Here is a 10,087-nt window from a genome sequence, read left to right on the forward strand (position 1 = left end):
CCCTTATCTTTCTGTTTGGTCTGAATTTGCTCAGTACTGGCCTCAGCTTGCTCTGCCAGCATCTTGGTCATCATTTTTTTGAACATGACATACATTTGGGGATCGATGCCATCATCCGCCTGCTGACCCTGACTCTGGATTGATCGAGGTGAGTCCATCTCTTCTTCTGAAGCTACTGAGTACGCGACGCCTTCAACTGATGTGGTTTTCTTTCTGGATCTTGTATGAACCATCGGGTATCACAAATTTTCTCTTGGATATTGCTGATGCTCTCTGCAGGGCAGAACTGATGGTTAGGCTTCTGAAGGAAATTTGGTTTGGAGGAAAATATTTGTTGAGAATTTTGGTAGACAATTGAAATAATATCCCATTACTAGGGATTGAGTCGTCGCTGGGATTACGACAATTGTGTTGCTATTCTTTGCAAGATAAACAACTGAAAATATGCCTTGTTACCTAGGCGAGGTCGTCAAACCAAAGTGAAATGTAAAATAAAGGAATTTTATTGAGGGGAAAAACATGATTTTATCAATAATACACTTGACAGAGGGGAGGGGGACAGACAATTTTCCACCACTCTGGATAATCAGAAGATACACGAGGACCAGGAAAAATAGTAAGACTGACAAAGGAATCCCAGCCATGTCTGGCAGAATGGTATTCTCCAGACCACTGATCTGATGCAAGATCAAATTCTGGCAGAACCCCGACTAGTGGACGAATCTCTACGCGCTTCTGCCTCTGAGAGAACTGCCTGACACACCGCTCTGGATGATAGTATGCGCAGAAAAACGAGCCAAGTAGCCTGAATCGCTTGCCGTATGCATAAGTATATCTGGGAGGTGATTCCTGGCGATCAAAGTAGTCCCATACAACCTCTTCCTCATGAAGGTTGTCGATCAAGAACCGGTATCGCGCACCTGGAAGAAGCTTTTCACCATTGTATCTGAAGGAACTGGCTCGGACTGGCACATGTCGGAGGAACCAAGACTGCAAGGCATAGGTGCACCCTTCGACTAGGATCGACTCTCCGAGTGCGAAACGAGTCAACCCTCGGTATAGAAAAGCGAGTGCGGCCATGGCTATTGAGAGGTGGCTGGTCTGTCGACTTCCCCATCTCCTCATAAGCTGAACTATTCTGATATCCATGTAATTCCGTCCATCGGGAAAGAAAGCTAATCCCACCGTGCACAGAACCATCGCGTGCTGAATTCTCTCTCGAGTTGTTCTGGACAGCGAGCTGACTTCCACAAATGTCCCATACTGTCTATAGATTTCGAGCAGATCCACATATTCGTTTCCATCCTCTTCTATCAATGGCCAAGACTTGCGTCCTGTCATGCGAGCTAAGGCATCCTTAGGGTCCAGACCCTTAACATTAATCAGAAACTGTTTCTCCAATGGATCTCCAGGCTGACCGGCTGGCTCGGGCAATCCCATAATCTCTGAAAATTCATCCATCAGTATTGTCATCTCGCCCCACGGGAACCAGAAGGTAGAAGTGCTCGGATTCCACCGCTCTGCTAGTGCATGAATCAAGTTGTCGTTGACTGTCTGCTTTCCCACTGCGGACGCCAGTTCCAATCCACAATCGTCCAGATGGTCCAGAAATATACGAGAGAAGTTCTTGAACCATGAATAATACCACCGGGGAAAGAAGGATCCGGTGCTGAGGAATCGATGTTCGGGAAGACTTTGTCGCACCTCGTAGGAGATGTGACCCTCAGGGAAGACTGAATCAAGCTGATTGGATGCCATCAGAGTGGAAAACATGGAAGATTGGAATAAGACTTGGGAAAATACAGGAAATTTGAGGAAAATGCAGGCAGGATAAAAATAAAGTAGGAAATTCGAGATCCAGAAGACATTAAAGATGGGAAATCACCTGGAGTTTTGAAGGAAATTAAGGAAAATTTGGAAAATCGTCCAGGGTTTGATGAAAAATGGAAAATGAAGTATTTGAAAAATCGTCCAAGGTTTTAAAACATGGACAATACATAGATTGGGGAATTTTGAGAAAATCGTCCAGTATTTTAGAAAATTGGGAAAATATGGAAAATAAAAAGAAAATAACACATTCAATCACATTCTGCATAAACAAGTATGCACATACAACATTCCCTAAAAGCTGACTCTAGATGCACAAATTTTGAAATGGTTGTAGGACCTTAATCCTAACTCTAAGGTTCAGATCATCTGTATCCAATCCAGTTATGCCTATATACTCAAGCCAAGGCTCAATGTACGTGGCATAAAATCAATTTCTCCGGTTCTAGGTTCAAGTTTTCCAACATCCTTGAGCACCTGCCGATATACGTTGGACTATAGCCCTTGGTACGTGGCAGGGGGGTTTTCACCCAAATAGGTGGCCCAGTTGTGAGGCTCTGTCCCGAACTATGGTTCTGGAAGAGAGCCCAGCAACGTGAAGACCGGGACAATATAGGTAGGGTGATTTTTGAAAAACATGAGCACATGCAATCAAACAGAAGGCTCTAAGTCCTAAAGAGATAGAATTTTGAAATATTTGAAGAAGCAAACATTGTTTTCATACAATTCCTAAATTGAGGAGTGTTGTATTAGACCTAAGTCTATGTGAGCATGAATAATTCTCCTCAATATGGTCCTACCAAACCATACCTAGTCTATATGCATTCCATGTCAGCTGGGTTCAGGTCTAGGCTCCTAGGTTCACATGATATCATAAATCAAAGCTGACATTCCATGGAAATCGATTTTGACAATTTGAACTAAGTAGAGCATTAGATTGATCAAGCGAAGACAAGTCCCATCACGGTCGCCAAATCTGTTATCATCGCAAAATTTTTAACTTTTTGCGAGTCAAACTGACCTTTGAAAAGTTTTTGAAAATAACTCGCCTCCGTTTTAAAATGCGGGAAAATTCCGTAGAATGGGACTCGCCTGTCGGTACGAGGTTCAACCGTTCCTGCCACCTTTAACAGGGGTAATTGAACCAAGGATCAATCTTATGCTCTACTCTATTCAACTTGTCTAAATCATATTCTAATTTCTAAATGCACATAGAATCAGGCATGTGCTATGAATTTTCAGAAAATGCACATTTGAAAACATGATGTTTGCTTTGAATGATTGAAATATTTAGAAAATGTAAATCTTGGAAATGATATCACATGAGAAATCGTGAAATGTGATTTGAAATGTACTTCTGAGAGAAGTAAATCTAAAAATTGTATCCCATTACTAGGGATGGGGTCGCCACAAAATCGTGTTGTTTACTCCACGAGGAGAGTAACCAACTAAAATATGAAAGAAAATACCATTTTGAAAAGGATATCTCTTGACGGAAAGAGATTTTTATGAAAACATAAACAAGAATATAAAATCAGAAGAAAATAAAAGAATAAATGAAATTTGAGAACAAATGGTAAAGATTTAAAATTTTAAGAACTTGCAGGCAGGATCAAAAGATTTTTTTTGAAGAATTTTTAGAAGAAGAAGAAGAAAAGGATAAAGAAAAATACACCTGGGTTTTAAAAATAAAGAGGACATTTTGAAACATATACCCTGGGTTTTGGAAAATATAAGGAAAATATCACACAATCACAGATATACAAGCAAGGATATACAAACAACACTCCCTAAAGCTGACTCTATATACAATATTTGAAATGGCTGATAGGACCTTAATCCTAACTCTAAGATTTATATCATCTGATTCCAATCAAGGTATGCCGATATACTCAAGCCGAAGCTCGAAGTACGTGGCATATAAGATATCTCTTCAGTTCTAAGGTAATGGCTTCCCAACATCCTTGAGCACCTACTGATATACCTCGGACTATGGCCCTTAGGTACGTGGTAGGGGGGCGCGAACCCAAATAAGTGGTCCAGTTGTGAGGCTCTCTCCCGAACTATGGTTCAGTGAGACAGCCCAGCAATGTGAACACCGGGACAAATGTAGGTAGGGATGTTTTCAAAATATGATCAACATGTAATAAAATCAGAAGGCTCTAATGCAAGTCCTAAAGAGATAGATTTTAAATGAAAAGAAGCATACACTTGCATACATTGTTTGCATTCAATTCCTAAAATTGAGGAGAGTTGTATTTAAGACCTAAGTCTAATGTGAACATGGAATAATCTCCTCAATATAGTCCTACCAAACCATACTTAGATCCTATATGCAATGATGTCAACTTTAGGACAGAGTCTAGGCTCCTAAGGTTTTGCAAGAAAATGTAGCTGACATATGTTAGAATAAAGACTTAGATTATATAAAAGCAAAGCAAAGGCATAGATCCAACCGGATGAAGACGATGTCCCATCATGGTCGCCAAAACTGTGATCATCGCAAAATTTTTCCTCTCTCTTGTGGTTTCTCTCTCTTCCTTCTCTTTCCCTTTTCTAACCTCTATTTTCCTCCTTTTTGAAGGGAAGAAAATAAAAGAAAGAAAAGAAAGAGAGAAGAGAAAAGAAAGAAAGAGAGAGAAGAGGAATTCTTTTGCGCGGTCTCACTTGACCTTTATTTGAAAATATTTAGAAATTTAACTCGCCTCCGTTTTTTTGAAAATATTGCGGGAAAATGGAGAGACGGGATTCGCTCGTCGGTACGAGGTTCGACCGTTCCTGGCGCCTTTACCAAGGGTAATTGAACCAAGGATCGAATCTATACCTTTTGCTTTGCCTAAATATAATCTAAGAATTTATTCTAACTCTAAATGCACAAAGAATCATGCTTGTGCAATGCGAGGATGTATGCTCTTTTCAAAGATGTCTTAGAAATTTCCAAGTATTCTGAGATGAACTTGGTAAGAGAATGAAGAAATGTTTGAATTTAACTTAGAACTTGAGATAGATCAGAGAAGTTCTAAGTCTTTGAAGTAAATCAGAGTTGGGAAAATAAATGAGAAAGAATGACTTGAAGCTTTAAAGTGAAAGGAAATGAAGTTTCAAAGTTAAAAATGGGCTTTGAATTTGAATTTGAATTTAGGAAAGGAAATGAATACTTGAGATGGAATTGAATTTGGATTTTTAAGTTTGGAATGGATCTGAGATGATCAAATGGTATTTAAGAATAGAAATGGATTTAGGGAGTTTAGATGAGATCTGAAAATGAACTTGGATTTAAAATTTAGAATTGGGAACGGAATTGGATCTAAAGATGGATTTAAAATCTGAGATCTGAGATCCAATGTAGAATTGGGTTCTGGATCCTAAAATAGATTTTGGATCTGAAGACTGAGATCCAGAGTGGAATTGGATTCTGGACCCTAAAATGGATTTGGATCTGAAGTTTGAGATTCAAGATGGAAGTTGAGTTCTGGATCCTAAAATGGAATTGGATCTGAAGTTTGAGATCCAAAAATAGAATTGGATTCTGGATCCTAAAATGGAATTGGATCTGAAGTCTGAGATCCAATATGAGTGTTGAATCATGGATCCTAAAAGTGGATTTGGAGTTAAATGCAGAAGGTGAATGAATTTCCAAGTCGAATTGGACTTTGAATTTGGGACTTGAATTCGATTTTTAGAAGGTGAATCAAGGACCTCAAAGTTAAATTGAACTTTGAGTTGGATTGGAATTGGAGTTTCAAAGTCAAATTGAACCTTGAAATCTGATTTTGAATATAAAATGAATTTTGAAATCTCAAAGTTTAAATTGAACTTTGAGATTTGAAAATGAAATAGAATTTGAAAAATCGAAAGGATGAATTGGATTTACAGAGATTGAAGATTGATTGAAGAAGATATTAATCACTTGGAGTTTTTGAAAAGGAATTTTGAAAATATGATGCAATTCTATCCTATATGCTGGATGAATTTAAATTTTTGAAATTGGATTTTGAAAAGCTATCTTATTCTTTGAAATGAATTAAAATAAGATTGAAGATATAATACATCCCTGACTATGGTCATTGAATGTATTATATAATAATCTATATTTAAATTCAGGTGAAGAATAAAATACATTTGGTGCTTTTATAGAATTTAAAATGAAATTAACTCTCAATATACCCTGACTATAGCCATTGGTATATATTTTGAATTAATTTTAAGTTAAATTCTAATAAAAGAAGAAGATATTTAAGGAAAATATGATGAATTTTGAAAATGGATCCGGTGTTATTTCGTAAAAGATAAAAATCCTAAGTTTTGTCCACACCCTGACTATGGCCATTGATGTAAATCATCAACTTAGGATTAATTTACCTCTTACGAAATGGTGCACGTGTCATTCGTGATCCCATTTATGAGATTTTTGAGAAATAAAGGCAAAAAGCATGGAAATAAGCAATTTATGATATCTACAATGCTCATTCTATCTAAAGCTTTGAAATATGAATTTCTCATTTCTACCTAATTTATTATAACTTTGAATTGCAAATATCAGAAATTTCTAGTCCAAGAGAGAAATTCAAACTTTTTATATCCTCCTAAAAAAAGAGAGTTAGCACATGATATTGAATTTTTAACACACAGATGTTATGTTTAAGAATTTGACACATTTCTATGTAGGCAATGCACATATGTGAAAGAAATACATATATATATATATATATATATATATATATATAGAGAGAGAGAGAGAGAGAGAGAGAGAGAGAGAGAGAGAGAGATACGTACATATATATATCCAAGCATGATATTTATATATATATATATATATATGCTCACATCCAATATGTGTGACATAAATGAATGATACCCACTATGTTGAATGTGAAGGGACTGTGTGTAAAATACAATGTAAGCCATACACAGGGATTTTGAAAATACATCAATGCAACATTAGTTAATGTAAAAGACAACTAACCATCATGGATCAAAGCAACATCGATGTAGGGAATTGAAATTACAGTGGGTGCTATGTGTAATGCTATGTGCAAGCAGTGGTGACAGTAGGGAATGAAGGATGTTAATAGGTTATACAACCAATATTAACAATGAGGTGGAGGTAGCTGCAGTAGCTGATGTGGTTACACAGCAAATGGCCGAAACATTGCTGCAAGGATGATGACAGAGGTTGTGTACGAGTGACAATGTGTAATGAAACAATATTGTGCTGTAATGATGATGGTAAAAAAATTTATCAATATATAACATACAAGTGAAATAAAAATGCACAGATGCAGTATTTATGCACATTACAACAGATCTGCAGTGTTGTGGCAGTGTAGATGATGTGGAAATGTTGGAAACTAAACATGACAATTTACAGTGATTGGATGACTTATAGTAATTGGATGACTTACATTGATTTCTAATCAGACTTTACTTCTGATTTCATGGTAAACTGGTTTCAATAACTTGAAGATATCTTCACAAAATATCAACCGATCAATCTCAACAACAATATAGCTGATAAAACTCCAACACATTGAATGATAGGTGACTGTATTGTGTTGTATATGGCCACAAAAATATTTTCAACAGCAAAACACAGACAGAACTAGAAAATCAAACAAAGCATGCATGCAACTAACTAGACAGGAATGACATTGCCTACACAAAATCAACCGATTTCAATGTCGAAGACTGGAAAGATTCTTATCTGGAGTCCAGAAATTTCCATTATGAGGTAGGAGAATCTATTGGTTAACCAGATTTAGGGGAGGGCACCTTTTTCTCCTTTTCGACAAATTCAAGAAATTCAGCAACTTGGCGAGCATATCTTTGCTTCAATATCTTTGCTGAAATCAACATTGGGTTCATAATCTAGAACCAAAGTTGGCACCTTTTGAATGCTAGCAGGCATATGGCTTCCTTCCAAATAAGATACATGATCTCTCATATCAGGATGCAGGGAGTTATCCATATGGAGTGGCAATTAACTAATTGATAACACCCCATGATTCCCACTCTGAAAAGGGAACAAACAACTCTCGTGCTTTTCATGCAAGTCATGCAGATAGTCCAGTGATACGCCACCTTCTTCTGTTCTTTTCTTCAGCATCATTAGCTTATGGCAAGTGGCAGGACTAGCTCTCAGATATATAAAACCATCAGGGGTAAGTCCAAGAAGACAAGAAACAACAGGATCAAACCATGAATCATAGATGCTGATCTCCATCTCATTCATCCAATTTGCTTTAGGCACAACACAAACGAAAACCATTTGATTACTCTGGGGTTTTGCATAGAAGGCATCCAGAATATTAAAGTGATCGGGTCCAGCATCCTGCCACTTTGAAATAGGCTCTGGAACTACTTCCACAAGATCACGCAATTCAAGTGTTTCATTGGCTATTCTTTGAAGGAATGTAGTCTTCCCAACACTTATGTTTCCCTTAACACAGAATGTTAACCTCTTATTCCGTGCAGATTTTTCATTGGGGTTTGAATTTGTCTCTTTTCACTCCTCATCAACACTCCCTTTTATAAAGGAAGTTATGCTTTCAGCGTGGTTTCTGTGAATGCAGAGTCATTGCTGACCCTCTCAAACACAGGAAGCCTCCCAGCAGGGCTCAAAAAAATGGTAGCGTGCCAATTGGGCATGACTTCCATGACTGGGCCACAGTCCATATTGCCTCTTCTTTGTTGGCAATTTTACTTTTGCTCTTTTGTCGATGCCTTTTCAGTAGTTTCAGCTTTTTCACTGCTTCATTGAGAGATGCCTTTTATTCAGAGTATGACTTCTTACCAACAGGTAACAAGTTTTTCAATCTGTCTCGCAAAACAGCAACATACACGCCATTGCAATCTTATGATTTAAAACACATTTGAAAGTCATTTGCAGAATTCTGAGCCGCGAAAAGCATCAATTTTATCTAGAGTTGTCTCAAACATTACCAATAGTAAATCATTCCTTCTACGAGATAACCCTTTAATGACACGTTTCCAGCCACCTCAGTCAACTAAATCCAATATGTCTATTTGCTGGTAGTCACCACAGAAATTTCTGATAGCATCACTGCACTGCTGCAACTGCTGCAGATAGACTGAGAGCGATGCATGAATGGCCTTCAAATAATCCACCACCAATCAGAAGTAATGCTGGCTTTATGGAGAGGCTATGCCATAAGCCTCTATATCCTCAATTCTAACTCCTCCACTGTTTCTAGCTTACTCCAACACGATTTGCACCGAATTCCAGCTTCAGTCAGGGAGGAATAACCTCGTCCAACGGTCCACTTGCAGAACAACATAGGAAGCAACAAAGAAAAGAAAAGGCCAGGTGCCAAGTTTGAATGTTAACGAACTGGTTCATTCCTGGGCCATTTTCAAAGCAATTGCTCATGCCTTCACATTCCTCATTATAATAAAACCCTGGTGGAGCTAATTCCAATGTGCACGAACCTGTATGAATGTCCATATTTAGACATTGATTTTAAGACAAATATCACATCTGACTTATAACCATGAGGGTGTGAGTGTTGAGAGTGATTGCAGGAAACCACAACCGCTATGAGCCAATTATTGAGTGGGTCCTCTTTCCCTGCAGAATTTTTCACGATCACCACAACGCCCGACCAATGAAATTTTATCTCCAGTATGATGATTTACTTAGTTTATAGGTAACATTTCCAGAATGATCACTCATGTTTGACAAGAGTCTTCTCCGCAATGTCTTTTAAGTCATCTAACATCACCTGTTTGGAAATCATTATGAACAATAAAACCCCTCACAACATTCAATCATAGGATAATATTATGGCCTCAAAATAGAACCTAGAGTACAAAACCAACAGAGAAATCTACTGGAAATGACTATAACATCACAGGAAGACAATTAAATCACGCTGTATGCGAAGAGCAGATTCCATCAATTCGAGGCACCACCTGATTCTTCTTTGCTGAAAGACAACCATGTATCTGCCTTGCATCAATTCACCCATGCTTGAAGTCTTGTCTTCCGGAAAACTTCCGGAATAGGAGTAGTAATATTACTACCAATGTCATAAGATGCAGGAATAGGGGCCCTATCATTACAAGAAAGGTCGCAAGGCAACTAGGAAATTGAAACTTAGAAGCAATATTTAAGATATAGATAGTAACTCGAAAATCAATGAAAGAATCAAACACAACCTATGATCCAAAGGAAACCAAATGCAACCTATATTATAATACTCAAAATGATCTGATCACGAACCTGTATGATCCTACGAAA

General features: G+C 37.7%; 1 pseudogene; it reads right to left on the reverse strand.

Annotated features, from left to right (window-relative positions):
* Positions 1-7,575: 7,575 nt before the first annotated feature.
* Positions 7,576-8,392, reverse strand: LOC149845784 (uncharacterized; annotated as a pseudogene).
* Positions 8,393-10,087: the final 1,695 nt, after the last annotated feature.

The sequence above is a fragment of the Nuphar pumila genome, chromosome 2 (genome assembly GCF_984573655.1).
Source record: "Nuphar pumila chromosome 2, dmNupPumi1.hap1.1, whole genome shotgun sequence".
NCBI lineage: Eukaryota > Viridiplantae > Streptophyta > Magnoliopsida > Nymphaeales > Nymphaeaceae > Nuphar > Nuphar pumila.